The following is a 17,096-nucleotide window of genomic DNA, read 5'->3' on the forward strand; positions in this document are numbered from 1 at the left end:
TAGGCGTGGATTCTCTTTGACACACACACACACATAACACACACACACATACATTATATATATATGTGTGTGTGTGTGTGTGTGTGTGAGTTTGCGGAAATCATTCACACATAAACACCAGTATACAATTGATAACATGCATATTTATGAGTTACTTGTTTTTGCGAGTTGAAGCCGTCTCAATCCAATCTTGAGCAGCTGCCACAAGCTTTGTGAGTTGACCATCTTCCTCCTCTTAAACCTTCGGAAGTTTCTCCTTGTTTTTCTATCTCCCGAATTCAGAAGGGAGATCGATCGCTTTCACTGGGGTTCCGCCGTGCTATTCTCTCCTCGTTCTTTACAAAAGCTTTCTTTTGAGAACCACCCCCATCCCTCCTTTTTTCAAAGAGTGGGTGACTATATCAAAATCAATACTCCATAAAGCCGATATAGGCCACAGAAGGGATCCTGCTTAACATGGGTAACCACTGAAGTCAGTCCAAAGTCAATCCTCAATGTTTAATTTTACACATTATTAAAGTGAGTGCCTTAGGATTGCTTAATGACATCTATAGAGTTTTATAGAGTTGTGTGTTTTCACATTATGATTTTAGGCGAGATATGATAACTTTTTGGGGGGAGAGAGAGAGAGAGAGAGAGAGAGAGAGAGAGATAAGGTGCCTCAATCATACAGTTTCATGAAATCTTGAATTGGCTTGGATAAAAATGAAAATGTAAAAAATTCAAGTACTAGAAGACTACACTTGATATTTTTTTATATCCATACAGAGAACTCCAAACGTGAAACAAATAAAAAAGAAGAGTGTACAAGAAAATTATCATCATAGTTAAACATAAAGAGAGCACAACAGAAATTGGTCCAATTAAGGCAGAGAAACAAAAAAAAACTGAAGCGTAACATTGCCCATTCCTATTCGTTGCATTAATAGTTTCCAGTGACACTGACATTATTCAACGTTACTTGAAGATTCTCCCCAGAGTTTTCCTTTTCCCTTTCTTTTTCCTCTCTCGAGTTTCCCTTTCCCCTTTTTCTCTTCAGGTTTTTTCCCCGGGATGTCGTCTGAATAGTCAACCTGATTCTGGTTCTCAGTTTGAAAAGGCGACTTTACTCAGGTTGAAGGACTGGAGGAGTCTGCCTGAACTGGAAACTCTCTTGTTCTCGGCACTTTTTATGGAGTTTGTATCTACCCCATCACACACCCTGTCTTTTGCATAAAATTCGTAAGATTTATGTTGGAATTGGACAGCAAGAGGAACCTTGTTGAACTTCGATTTTTGTTTTTCTTTTCTAATGCAGTTAAGTTGAACTCTTGTTATTTATCCTTACTTACATTATTTATTTATTTTTTCATTTGAAGGGGAATGAATAATGTAACTTTTCAAACGACTAAAGCCACTTTAAAACACTTTGTTCCTGTGCCTTCATTTGACTAATTTTCGTTATGATACTCAGCATTTTTAAATATAACCATACAAATTACTACTACTACGCTATTGTTGTTGTTAAGGTGTGGTCAGGAAAGGTCTATAAAAGTCTAAAAAGGTCTAAAAAAAAATTAAAAAAAATAAAAATAAAAATAAAAAGTGTTTCGCGTTGAGTTAAAGATTCAGGAATTATAAGATTAGACATTTATGATTGTGATTGTGCATGCGTAGACCACCTTCAGGAATTCCCATATCATAAAATCATCATCAGAACACACCCAGGAATTCCCCTATCACATAATCATCATCAGACCATCTTCAGGAATTCTCCTATCATATAATCATCGCCTGGCCACCTTCAGGAATTCCATTTAATCATCGTAATCAGACTTTCTCTTATTCCTCAAAACATCCAACTTGGTGTGACTGCGCATGAGCCGTGACAACAATCGCCACGAATAATCCATCTCGCCCCGACTTCTTTCTATAACCAGCAACTTTGACATGCGCGGGCATGTGCAACATCACCCACAAACGAACTGAATTTACTTCCTCCTCCCCAACCTCAAAAAGTAACAATAAAAATAAAAATAAATAAATAAAATAAAAACGGATTGAGCAATCTCCCTTCTGCGGCAGAAACAACAAAACTAACAAGGGGGGAAAAATTCGAATCACTGGTGGATGTTAACAAATAACAAAGACTTAGTCTTCCGGCTTTGCCGATTGCCCGTGTTATTGTTTTAATAGTTCATTGTTATTTCAGAAAGCTTGTTAACTCTATCGCTCCAGATCTGAATAAAGCAAAGCCGCCCGCTGATGAATTCTGAAGTTTTTTTAAAACAATATGTTGAACTGAATGGCTTGAGCTTGAATGCAGTACGTGTTGTAACATTTCGCCTCCGGTTTCATGAATACTGACGATAGAATTTCGTGGTATTTTTACCTTAGTGTTTGAATGTAGCCGTCGGCGATTTAAACTAATTAACTCGGAGAATATGATTGATAGAGCGCCGGAACTGACAGAATCACTGACGCCGGAGAGGTTTTGCAACTGGCAAACAAAGAAGTGGATATAATTGCTTGTAATACTGAACACTGACGGTTTTAACTAACTACCTTTTTTCATTTTTTATAATGACTGGAATCAAAATTTCAAATCGCGACTGCTAATGAAATAAAAGTGAGGCAACCAAAAATAAACCCATAAACGTAAAATGACAACTTTGCTGGTTGCAGACACACCATGGTCACACGCACCGATAAGATTTTTAAGTGTTCTTAAATTCAAGATAAACCCTACAAATATTAGACATTCTATAACAAACATTTATAGGTTTATTTTTGGTTGCCTAAGTTTCATTTCATCAACAGTCGCGATTTGGAATTTTTATTCTAGTAATCATAAAGATCGGGACTCCAAAACAGACTACTTAATCCATTCCTATAATTAGTTGATAAACTGGAAACAAAAATTAGAATTGGTTATCGGTCTTCAACATAATTAGAATTGGTTAACGGTCTTCAACACAATTAGAATTGGTTATCGGTCTTAAACACAATTAGAATTGGTTATCGGTCTTCAACACAATTAGAATTGGTTATCGGTCTTCAACACAATTAGAATTGGTTGTCGGAAGTCGTCAAGAACGATGTAGCAGCAACAAAAACACGTACTATACCACAAGATTAGATCACAAAAATAGCCTTAGTCGTTTTTCTTCAAGTCTCAATACGACACAAATAAATACACCATTCTATTTACAGCCTCGTGTCTTTTAACAAGTCATGTCAAGGAGGAGGCGCTTACCTGTATGTTCTGTGTTGTTTCGGTAAGGAGAAACAATTAAGATAAAGTTCATATCGCATTTCAGATAAGATAACAATAATAAATCATGAATTATATCCCGAGAACGGATTTACACTATTATTCAGCAAAATTAATAATTTAGCGAAACACCAGGTGACTTATAATAATTTTTTTTATCTACATTTACCACATGATTTAATACATGAATAATTTCAATGTGCTCATCTTTACAGGATCGTTCAAAAATATAAATTTAATAAAAAGAAAGTTTTTGAATCATCTTTCCAAACTCCTGAGGTACTTTAATTTTCTCTCGGAAAAAATGTCATGCCGATTATAATCTATTGCAGTACAACAAAATACATCAGACCATTTTTTTTCTTTTCTTCTTTTTAATGACATCAAAATATTTTTACTCTACACTTACAGTATATCATTATCCAAAATGAGCAAACATCATTGAAGAAATTGAAAATGCTGTGATCTTGCAGTTCACGTCTCCAAATACTAGAATATTGTCGCATAGGAAAGTGCAATTAAGAAGACCATCAACTAGGAAAGGAAAACATCAGGAGAATGAAACTTCTTTGCTAAGAATACGAGAAATAAAGCAAAGAACGATCCATTAGGGTTCAAAGAATGGATTCTGTACCCTGTACCTTTCTCCTTTATCTATTTCCCCAATTCCGTTTTTCATTGGTTATTAGCATCCATTTTCTCGCCAATCCAAATGACTTTACAACCAAAAGGAAAACAAAGGAATGGTGATATAAAAGAAAGGACAAAGAAATGAAGAGGGAAAATAAAGGTAAGTGAGAAAAGAGAATGATGATGCGAATATGAGATTCCTTACCAAATGAAGATCGGAAATCAAAAACTAGTTTTCCAGGCAAAAAGCATAGTCTCAAACGGTTGTTTATACTGTCTCTGTAGTTTATTGTGACTTCTAATACTATGTATCAGTTCTTCGTCATTTATTGTTCATCTGCGGTAATGTGTGATAAATGAATCACGTGCGGAAGTGATTATATTTATATGAATATATGTGTGTGTATATATATATATATATATATATATATATATATATATATATATATATATTATAATATATATATATATATATAGATAGATTAGATAGAATAGATAGGATAGATAGACAGACAGAACAGACAGACCAGACAGACAGACAGACAGACAGATAGATATATAGATAGATAGATAGATAGACAGATAGACACAGATATACTAGTTTTATATATATATATATATATATATATATATATATATATATATACATATATACATATGTTTATTTATTCATGTATACGTGCGTGTGTGTGTGTTCTAGGTTTCATGAGAAAAATTAAAGCTTTCAATAATACGAAGCTTAAAAAAAATAACGAACATGGAATATTCAGAACCCTACATCTCACTCAAAGGCGGGGGGGTGGGGGGGGCCACAAAAGGAGAGGATGCACGTGAATTATCTTCAGAACCCGCGTCTTAAAATTCAATGATAAAATCAAAATACAAATGGCAGCGTTCTGGAACAATCACCTTCCCCAAAAGCGAGAAAAACCAAAATATTGAAAATAGATAACGAGAAGCTTCCATGACGACGATACTACAAGCACACAAAAGGAAGAACGAAATGGCCATGGAGAAAATAAGTTGGGGCTTTCAGGAGACCATGAAGCTACCAACATGTCCTAAAGCAAAAATAAACAAGGGGCTCATGGTCAGAGTCCATTTTCAAAGATAAAAAAAACTAGCAGAGATATGAGTCGATAGAACTATCAAATGGGTTTGTAAATGGTGAGGACGCAGGGGTTTTGTAATCCTAGAGAGAGAGAGAGAGAGAGAGAGAGAGAGAGAGAGAGAGAGAGAGAGAGAGAGAGAGAGAATATTGCAGAAATAAATACTTCAACAAAGAAATTTTCCTGGTAATGATGCATAGTACATGAACACTAAGACACTACCTACAGTGCCTATCTGAACTCTGTCCAAATGAAAATACGCTACAAATACACTTCAAAGGTAACATCTGAGAGAGACTGCAGAAGACTTGGAAATTTCAAGCTCGATTCCGTCCGTGAATGTTTGTGGTTGACAGAACGGACCCTACCAGAGACACAACCGTATTAACCTTCCATGCAACCGTTGTGCAAAGTCTCTGCTATGCCCTTTCGCCTGTAGAATACAGAAAATCTTTTCCAGGTTCTACTGTCAGACAGCTTTCCAGCATTTCCTTGCCGGCAGTGCCCTATGCAACAGCCAGTCTGGCATTTAAGGACGAAAATGGAATTCAGGGATTCACTCAACAACAGAGATTGGGCAAGAGTGCGTCTCAATCTCTTGGTCTCGGTTTACTCTCTCCTAAAAAATATCTGTCTGGCGATTAAACGTATTTGGCAATAATGAAAATTGGGTTTTTAACTATATAGTACCAGATGGCGACATCAAATAACCTTCTGAACTGGTCGTGTGCGTCCAAACCATTTAATTGGTTTTTAATATAAAACTGCGATGAAGGCCTTCAATATTTTGCATGAATTACTTTTTAAATAACTGTGCTGTCAATAAATTTCTTTTGCGTAACACCGTTCAAAATTAGGATAAATCCAGGAGCTGTTATAACAATAATAATAATAATGATAATAATAATAATAATAATAATAACAATAATAATAATAATAATAATAATAGCAGGTATCCAACAAACCCATAATCTCGACTGAACTTCAACTTGAGCATCAAATTAGCAACAAAAAAACCACGAACGTAATGCTACTTTTAAATCAAAAACTCAACATCAATAATACTCGTCTGTACCTCAGCTTTAGCCCAAAACGAAGCCGCAGTCTCGGAAGTGCAATAATGTCAAGCTTACATTTGCGATCAAATTGCAACGAGTTTCTTGTCGCGTGGCAAAATTGCCTATGTAAATGCGAATGCAAAGCGCCTTCGTTCGACATCTCTCCTCAAAGTGCCTGTGCTGTGAGGAAGTTCCAGGTCCGTTCGCGCCCGCAAGCACGCCCCAAAGCAAATGGATGCAGTTTGACCCGAGTTTAGAATAAGTTGAAGCGCGATGATGTGGCCACAAAGTCTCGCAGTCGTGAAAGGAAGTTGAGATCGGATGCTGAAACTTAAGTCTCTGACGTCTGCGGGACGTTTGTTGGACGCGGCAGACTTTCGTCATAAATGCAAAACGAATTATCAACGTTCTGAAAAGCACGAAACTGCACAATTGTTCGTTTGAAGTTGAATCCCTTTATTATAAAATTCGGGAGAAAAATATTCCCGTTAGAATATTAAATCAGGTCTTGATTTTTATGCACATTTATGTTCAGTGTTAAATCATGATGTTTAGTATACACAATGAAGAAATATAAACTAAATTTATAATCCATGTTCAAGTTTTTGTTTTACGAATAAACATTAGTTTCTGATAAAGAGGGAAATGTTCCTTGAGCTTAGCGTACCATAGTTATAAATAAACCAAAAACATTTCTGTATGTACGAAATTAAGTACCTGAAAGTTGGTAAGCTGTCTTGTGAAAAAAAAAAAAAAAAAAAAATACAAAACAAAGAGATGCTTCTTATAACAGTATGAAACCAAGGTTAAGGTGTCTGCTAAAAATTATCTGAAAGTTCGATATCAGCGTAACGAAAATTTAGGATAACAGTGAGAATGTTTCATTGGACGCTAAATTCAGCTGTTCTAATTAGATGGTGTTTTGGCTGTTCCTTTTACCATGCTCTGTCTTAAAAGACGATGTTGCAAAGAATTCATGACTTCCACGCTGTTGAATAAACAAGCTGTGTTTCATTCAGTTTTAATAGCAATTGAAGCGTTTCTTTTCTCTTCAGCATTTTGCCACTGATGAATATTGCACTGATTTCAATTTTTTCCTTTTTTTTTTTTTTTTTTTTTTTTTTTTTTTTTTTTTTTTTTGGGGGGGGGGCGGTTGCTTCTAGGATACTTAATTCTTTCTTGTCTTTAGTGATATGACCTATCTGACTAATACTACATATGTTGCAGTAAAATCATTCTCATGTAAGGGCACTAAATATTAGAATTCTAGATATAATAACTTCAGGATTCATCAGTCACACGTGTCCTAACCTTTTTCGTAAAATTTGCCTAAAGAATAAGCCTTATAACCATATTTATAAAACTTGCTTAGAGAATAGATACAACAAAGGATAATTTCTTATATGAATTTTTAGAAGAAATGCTACACAGGAATATCTTCAAAATGATCGAATCTCCTTCCAGCAGCAATAAAACAGCGGATGATCGTCGCTCCAAACCCGGAGGCCTTTCGCACTTCGAGATTATCCTAGAGCAGGTCCCTGAAACAACATTAGATATTCTGAAAGTTTCCAATATTTTTACCTCAAGAAAACAACTTTCGTTAAGGAGCTGTAGTACCGAACTTGCGGGTTGCTGTATTAGCAAGAGCCCATTCGGGCATAAAAACTAGACTTGCGGTTAAGTGCAAATATTTGTTCATTTCTGAAGTTTACCAAACGTCCAATCTTTTCTTTCTCTTAGAGCGAAACTGAAACAGCGCTAATTTATTTGAGTGATAGTTTACAATCAAGATAATGGCTGATTTTAATTTGGTTTCCAGAGAGATTCGTTGGTGCTATGTTTGAGGAAAAGCTGAAAACAAATGGGCAGGTGATACTGCCGTAAAATTTCAAAATCTCTGGTTCGTCAGTTCAACAACGGAGCTAAAAAACATTTCCTTTTACGCCACCGACGAAAGTAACAGCTGCTAAACGACACACCTTCTTTGTAAAGGAATGCAAAGGACAATCGCTTACTCAATAATGTAACTAAATACGTGATGAGAACTGATGCAGCGTCACCTGACAGATGCCAGTATCTGAACGATACACGTCAAGTGAACCCTTCCAGCTGTCAATAGAGGCAGCACTTTTTAATGAATGAAAATGGCATTTCCATACTGAATAACGAGGTCACTGGATGCCTGAGAACAGTTGCATTTTTTTTTTTTTTTTTTTTGGGGGGGGGGGAGACAGACGCCACGAATACGGTGTGATTCACGGCACATTTGAAAATCTCCTGACAGAAATGTGTAAAACGATTTAGACTCATGAAAAAAAGATATTTAGTCTACTGGGTGATAACACTAAACACACCCCCACACACACACACACACACACACACACAAACACACATATATGAATATATTGGGCGTAATGTATGTATGTATATAGTACATACACACATATATATATATGTATATATAACTTATGTATGATGTGTTATATATATATATGTAAATATGTATATATATATATATAATATATATATATAATATTATATAGAGAGAGAGAGAGAGAGAGAGAGGAGAGAGAGAGAGGAGAGAGAGGAGAGAGAGAGAGAGAGAGGAGAGAGAGAGAAGAGAGACTATGTTAACGATACACTTATTAGATATAATCATATAAAAAAACTAAATGAGACAACCGACAGCTGAGAAGATAAAAGAGTGAAACAGAGAAACTAGAAAATGAAGTATCGTCCTTCTCGCAACACAAGCAATTCAACACTACTCGACAGATCTGTCGTCCCCAACTTTCGCGATAAGAGGCGGTAAAATCGCGCGCGAATACACGAGGAGGTCATCGACGCCCTGTCCTGAAATATAAAACTTTGTTTACGTCCGAATTAACACCCATAACATCTGTTTAACGTCCGAGTCGGGTTGAAAAGTCACAGCTTTATATCTTTTTTTCCTTTAACATAAAGCTCTGCAATCTGCCCCCCCCCCCCCCCCCCCCCCCCCCCCCCCCCCCCCCCCCCCCCCCCCCCCCCCCCCGCCCCAACTGCAGGAGTCCACTAATTATGAACAGTCTGTCAGAACTTTGGGGATTTGCACCTCCTGCTCATTACAGAACACAGGAAACTGGAGATACCTGTTGAGCTTAGGCAGCGAAAACACATATGCTATACATACATGCGTATGAGTCCACATACACAATCCCACACATATACGCGGTCTTGCAATAGAACGAAATGATGAAAAAGCTAAACTGACACATATTAACTTTATACTATTAATTTTTTTTTCGTACTTACTTTCACGAGAATGAAAATTAAATAAATTTTGCCTCTATTTACCCTGGCTAAATCCGCTGTTCATACCACATTCATCCTCTGATGCAAACCAAAAGGCCCCCCCCCCCCCCCCCCCCAAGAAAAAAATAGATAAATGAATAAAAAAAAATTAAATAAATAAAAACGGCATAAAACATTTAATCATTCCTCAGTTAATTCCAACACCTGATGAAGTTTGCATAAGCACTACGTTCACTCCTCATGCATTTAACGTACCAAATACAGCTTATCATTCATAACATAATAGTATGCAGTGCTTCATCATTTAAATCAAATCCAGATTCAATATACTGAGTCGCAGTTCTATAACGGCCCCATGTGATAGTATATATACATATAATTAGTTAGATATATATTATATATATATTATATATATATATATATATATATAGATATATATATAATATATATATATATATATATATATATACACAATATATATATATATATATATACACACATATAATTACTTATACATATAGTGCATTATATACGTATATATTTCTTTTTTTTTCAAACATTCACACATATCGTCGATCCAATGCTATAACTAGCAACAAACAAAAAAATGGGAGGTGGCGGGGTGGGGGGGGGGGTGGACACCGCTAACGGTTGCCCTTAACACCTGAAGTGGGCGATACTGCTGTCTTTTCAATTAATGGAAGTCCTAACGAATATTGATAACGAAAGAAGAGAGAGAATTCCAAAGTGAAGCAGCAGAGGGATACAAAGGCATACTTTTCTTTTTTTTAAAGAACAATTCGGCTTATGCCAGCACGGGTTCTGCACAACAGAAGCTCGTAATTGAAAATTGAAGTGATGAGGGGGAAAGAGGGACCTGGAGTGGACCTCCGAACTCGGTCTAACCAAACGGCGAGAAAGTCAAGTCTTTCCAGATCCTGATCCGTGAGAGGAGGAGGCCTAACGGGTGGTAAAAAAAACTGGGTCAATAGAAACAAAATTTTCAAATAAAATACGCCAAATTTAGCAAAAACAATTGAACAAACACGACATGATAAATATTCCAACCTATGCTTACTGGATGTGCTGTGAGTAAACACAAATTGGAACAATTTTGTTTTGTTTTTGCAACAATTTCGTTCATTTTGGAAAATGCAAATTAAAACGATTTTACTCCAAAGGCGATTCAAAATTCTCGAAAACATACATATATTAGTAATTAATGCATATTCAACCCTGACATCCTATTTCACATCAAAGAAACTCAACACCAATTAGAAGCAATGCATATACATAACGAAGTCTGCTTTCAATTCTGCTCAATACAACAAGCACATATTATTGGCAAACGACCGACTAAATCACCAGTTAGGTCTTCCTTGACGAGAAGGCTGACAGACATACAGGGAGGATAACAGACATGAAAGAAATACAGAAACTGGAAGGAAGAGAGAGAGAGAGAGAGAGAGAGAGAGAGAGAGAGAGAGAGAGAGAGAGAGAGAGAGAGCGAGAGAGAGAGAGAGAGAGAAAAGAGGGGACTGGAAACGCAAATACACATAACTGGAGAAACATGCGAACAATTCCTTGCCGACACTCGTTCTCAGAGAGAGAGAGAGAGAGAGAGAGAGAGAAGAGAGAGAGAGAGAGAGAGAGAGATAAGTGACTCGAGCTTAATTGAGATTTTGATGGGTTCATGCTAATTGGACGGTTTGCAGGATTATCTATTGCAATCTCTAACGGATTTAACGTTATAATCCCGTCGCTAAATCCATTGTGCTAATGGTATATTCACTTCGCGCAATTGTGACGCCAAAAGGGGCTCGGTCGTCCGGCAGAAAGCTGAGCGTGAAAGCGCTTGGCGTTGCAATTTGCTTCCGGCTTTAATTAGTCAAATATCAGAGACAATCAGCGCTGAATCCAGCTGTTTTCTTTCTGGACTGTGACAGTCATTGCAACCAGGCGAGAATCATTCTCATTCCTGTTCCCTCGACATTCCTCCGTGAGAAAATAAAATTCCTTTGTTCGGCACCAGTTCCAAAATATTCCTGGAGTATAAAACGTATACAGATTCCAGATAATTATATGGATAACGAGATATATAAATATGTTCGCAATAACTACTGGATTTCCTTGCACGTTTTGGATGGCTCATTTCTACAAGCTTAATTTCGAATGGGAATTGAGAAAAATATGAAGCTTCTCTCTTGTGTCAGGATTCGAACCAAGGCACACGAGGTTCCTAAGCCTTTTCCACAACAGATATTGTGACGCCCGCTTCTGGCTCTCTGCAGATTTAATAGGTGGTTGTGGTCACCTATCCAAGTACTGACCAGACCAAGAACAGGAAAACACAGGTTGGGACACCCGCTTCTGGCTCTCTGCAGGTTTAAAGGTGGTCGTGGTCACCTATCCAAGTACTGACCAGGCCAAGAACAGGAAAACCCAGATTGTGACACCCGCTTCTGGCTCTCTGCAGGTTTAAAGGTGGTCGTGGTCACCTATCCCAGTACTGACCAGACCAAGAACAGGAAAACACAGATTGGGACACCCGCTTCTGGCTCTCTGCAGGTTTAAAGGTGGTCGTGGTCACCTATCCCAGTACTGACCAGACCAGGAGCAGGAAAAGGCCTGCGCAGGGTGGGTCTAATAAACCGACCTCTTAACAGATGGAAGTTTGTAGGTCTGGAAAAACGCCAGCAGGTGGAGAATATATCAATATTGAATCCTATTTCAAAAATTACATTTTCGGTAGCTGACGTCCATATTTGCTCCGACTTCAAATCCAATCAATCCATCAATCAAAGAATTCATTAGAAGATGACCAATTCCCTAAATTATCAGCAGAAGGTGCCGGTAATTCCTAAGAAAGCAGAAGTATAAAAAATAATAAAATCTGAAAAGTAATATGTTAGAATAGATCAGTTTATAAGGAGCGAAAAAATAATCATGTGTCAACTATACTGACTTGAAATATTTCTACGTTGTGTAAGACAAGAAAAATGAGAAACAAAACAAAACAAAACAAGATATGTTTTTCCCGTGCTGTTCAGAATCTCATGAATACAAGAAAAATATGGCACTTCAAACCAAGATCTGAATATTGGCAATGTGTTCCAATGATCCTCGGGTATCAAGGCGAAGCTGGGGTATTTCTCCCAAAATGTGAAATAACTTGTAAACAGGTGTAACTATTAGGCAAAAGTAAATTTACGAGAACGACTGGGTGTTGGAAGAAATGGTGAAGAAGAAAAAGTGAAAGTCCTCTTCTTTCATAACCTTTTAAAAGACAAAACAAAAACACACTTGCAAATGCGTAAGGTTTCAAGAAAGAGAACTGAGTAGCTGTGAAGTTGTTACACACCGAAGAAAGCGTGAAAAAGAATTTAAATATAAATCTTTTAAATATGTATAATGACAAATTCTCTTGGAAACAAAAACAAAATATAAGATGTTTGCAAGAAGATAACCGTCAAAACAGTGTTTCCTCACCTCGAGGAAGTGAAGTTAAATCCGATTGGTAAACCCGATTGGTAAACAAGTGTTTAATGTCATTGACGAGAGAGAGAGAGAGAGAGAGAGAGAGAGAGAGAGAGAGAGAGAGAGAGAATTATTCTCAAGAAAGACGAATACCAAAGCAAGCCTCCTATTCTTCAATGTAAATAAATCGGACGAAATAAAATGTGATTGAGGACATGATCACATTAAAGAAAAAAAAAAGTTTTCCTAAGGAAAAAAAACCATGAAACCATACCCGTCATCTCTCTAGGGGAAAAGGTTCACAAGAAAATAAATAAATCACAGTTTTTCTACATTTAACATAAAGTTCCGTACTGAAGGACATTTAAAAAAAAAAACAAGCAGCCATTACAATAGTTTCTGAACTTCGAAGAAAATCGGTCATCAGAAAAAGTAGCATTACAAAAATTATACCTTAATAGAGAGAGAGAGAGAGAGAGAGAGAGAGAGAGAGAGAGAGAGAGAGAGAGAGAGAGAGATCAAGTCGTCCTGCTTCGAAGAAAATGACTCTGACGAGATGGAAACTCATGGGGAAAAAAATAAATAAAAAAGAAAAAAAAAGTAAATAAAAGTCGCTCTTCGTGATGAACACACACCTTCAGAAGGTTGTGTTGAAACCGAAACGATTTCCATACGAAGCCGAGGGAAAACAACAAGAAAAGGCCCATTGTTAAACATTGGATTCCCCTGCCATTTGCATAATGGCCGTAACCTCAAGCAGAAGGACGTTTGCATCGATAGAATATTTTCCACTCGGCTTCCCCGGGACTTTAAATCTTGGATGCTGACTTCTTGGAAATATGTGTTTGTCAGGGAGAGAGAGAGAGAGAGAGAGAGAGAGAGAGAGAGAGAGAGAGAGAGAGAGAGAGAGAGAGAGAGAGCGGGGGAGGGAGGATGGAATGGGAGAGCGAAAAGGAGAGAGAGAAAAAGAGAGCGAGAATTAAACGGGGCATATAATATTCAATTTCAATGGTAAAGAGGAAAAAAACTTGTATTAGATAAAGACTGTAAAAAAAAAACACAACAGATGAAAAGGTTATTTAGCACCTAAGGTTCCTTGTTGGACGAGTGGTGTTCGCGCTCGGCTACCAAATCCGGTGTCAGGAGTTCAATTCTCGGCTCGGCGAACCCAGAATCAGAGGAATTTATGTCTGGTGATAGAAATTAATTTCTCGATATAAAGTGGTTTGGAGCCCACAATAAGCTATATGTCCCCTTGCTGGATGACCAATTGGTTCCTAGCCACGTAAAAATATTTAATCCTTCGGGCCGGGCCAGCCCTAGGAGATCTGTAATCAGCTCAGTGGTCTGGTAAAACTAAGATATACTTAACTTAGCACCTGGCTCGAAGGTATGTGTAGGAGGCAATTTCCTTCTTACTAAAAAAAAACACGTCATGTTACCCCTATACAAGAAAAAAAAACAATGCAAGATTCTTGACTGCCCAATCAAGGGCAAGATTTTGAAAACCTCGCAAGCAGAAGGATTTAAATTTTCCTCGGCCATAGACAAATGTGAAACGGATAAAACAACACTCAAAAACAAGCACCTAGTTATTTGTGAACACTAGAAACTTGGTGCATTCCTTGGAAAGCATGACTTCTTGTGAGTCAAAAATGCTACCAAAACTGCACGTCACTTCTGTTACCGTATCAAGCTAATCTAATCTAGCTATAACTGGTTCACTTAAGGTAGATTCTTGGGTGAGCCCTATGCCTACGAGACGTTTGTTTGGCGGCCGCTGACTGGCCGGGAGCTCCCAACCTCCCGGTGCCAGCCAATCAGCGGCCGCCAAACAAACGATTCGTAAGGATATGGCTCATTCAAGAATATACTATAAGTGAACCAGCTATAGTACAGTTCAGTTCTCTCTCTCTCTCTCTCTCTCTCTCTCTCTCTCTCTCTCTCTCTCTCTCTCTCTCTACACCCATTTCTCGCTGGGGGCTTATAACCTCTGTTATTCGTTAATTTACTTTAGTATAAAAAAAACCGTGAACATATTTATTATCTCCATCTAAATTTAATGGGGCTCTGTGATGCTCTGTTTCACGTCCGTAAAGAAGACGGGACATCAAAAACTCTATATAGCCATATTATTATTCTTATTGCTAGTTAAACTCCACACGGCAGCACAACTGCGGAATCGTCAACTACGCAATAATCATTTCACATCAAAGGCCATTCTGAAGAGAGAGGGGAATCTGCCTTTAATTTCCTGTACTAAAGGTCGCACGAAATGAACCTGGAGAGAATATTTCCCCTATGGAAAGCCAGCAATTACCGCTGAAGGAAAGGTTCCCTCCCACAATGCAATTCCCTCCACCGGGGGAGAGAGAATCGTCATAGAATAGTTTGTGTTCGGGAAAGGAATGTCATCGGCATGTGAACCGTACTGCCGACGAAAGGCCACAACGGGAACCAGTGTTTTTATCTTATCCTATTTCCTTCGTTCGGGACACTAAACAAACTTTTGTACACTACAAACGCTGACTGTATGTAATGTTCTTTTCTTCCTTCCTTGATGTTTGGAAGGATAAATGTTTGTTAGGGTTTGCTGCCTAGTGAACCATTGTGGATTACTGTGTTTCCTTTTCCCATAATGGATGAACCACCTTTGTGTTAAGGCCCTCAATGAAATCTTTTATTCACACTAACGGTACATCTCAGATAATGCTTTCTGTTGACTATTTGGAGAGTAAATATAATTCCAAATTCTTCATTTTTTCTTCCTTTCGTTCGAAGAGAAAAATTGCTGTGCGTTACAGATCAAAAGTCAGACTTTAATCAAATTTTCCACTAAAGGGCTACAGACTTCTGAACTTGTAAATGTTTGCTTCTTGGAAATTCTCTATTGTTATTTGCCCTTTTTTTGTGTATATTTTCTTTATTGTCTTTTTATTACTGTACATCATTTCTGGATGGGCTTGGGAAGGAAGACCAGTCATGCTGTACAAATGAAGGCTAAATTACTATGCTTCAAATGAATCTCTCAGTACTAAATACTTCTGACTCCTAATGAGGTGGCTACATCATCTGAATCTTGTGTATCTTCCCCCGGGTGACTGAGGGGGAGACATGACAAAGCCACCCACTCACTGCAAACTGGTTTGTCCGCCAAGGTGAGGGCGGGGTAGGTAGCGGAACGGGAGGGTAAGGGAGACATCCACCCTCCTTCTGCAAACCTGTTTGTCAGCCGGAGGTGGGGGGCAGGATAGGTAGCGGGAGGGTAGGGAAGAAATTCGCCCTCCTGCAAACCTGTTTGTCCTTCTCAGGTGGGGGCGGAGTAGGTAGCAGAATGGGAGGGTAGGGGAGACATCCACCTTCCTACTTCAAACCGGTTTCTCCGCCTCAGGTGGGGGGCGGAGTAGGTAGCGGAACGGGAGGGTAGGGGAGACATCCACCCTCCTCCTGCAAACCAGTTTGTCTGCCCAGGTGGGGGGCGGGCTAGGTAGTGGAACGGGAGGGTAGGGGAAACATCCACCCTCTTCCTGCAAACCTGTTATTTCAAGCCACTTGAAATAACAGCCAAGCCAAATGAGAAATAAAGACATCCTTAGGACACCAACCTAAAGTAAGGCAAGAACGCGAGATTTCAGTTTGAGAGAGTATGAGAAGATACCAAGGAACTGAAATGGAAGTTACAATTGAAAGAAGTGTCACTGGATATCCGGGAAGACGGAATTGAATGATCGATTAATTGTGTCGTCTATTAAAACTGGCGTCACAACATCTAGGTAATTGACATGAGATGGCACAAAACAAGAGACGCTCGATGACATGAGATATATATAAGCAAAGTTCAATTTCACTGATTAAAATTAAATAAGAAGCTCAATGAGTACAAATGAAAAAAAAATTGCCCGTCAAAAAGGATTTAAAGCTGAGAGTTAGATTTCTCACAATTGGAATAAGATACGTCCTTACGCCAGGCATTTTATTCTTCGTTATTCTACAAACAAACCCCAACGCTATAAATGGTCGTAATCAATCTTAGATACGCGAAACAGTTGAAGCCCATTAAGTGAAAGTACCGCGTCATTTTCATTTCATCTACCTTACTTTTATCCAATTAAGCTTCTGACGTCAACCCGATATGGAATCAGTGAAGACTCCTGCAGGCAGCGCCAGCTAATGTAGGCTGAAACTGAATAATCCACTCATTCCCTCCAAGATTGGCTGTCACTTTTCATTCCCATTCCTGAGTGACGTCTCCCTCAACGTCTGTTGATTGTG

This window comes from Macrobrachium nipponense, chromosome 12, assembly GCF_015104395.2.
Source record: "Macrobrachium nipponense isolate FS-2020 chromosome 12, ASM1510439v2, whole genome shotgun sequence".
In the NCBI taxonomy this organism is placed as follows: domain Eukaryota; kingdom Metazoa; phylum Arthropoda; class Malacostraca; order Decapoda; family Palaemonidae; genus Macrobrachium; species Macrobrachium nipponense.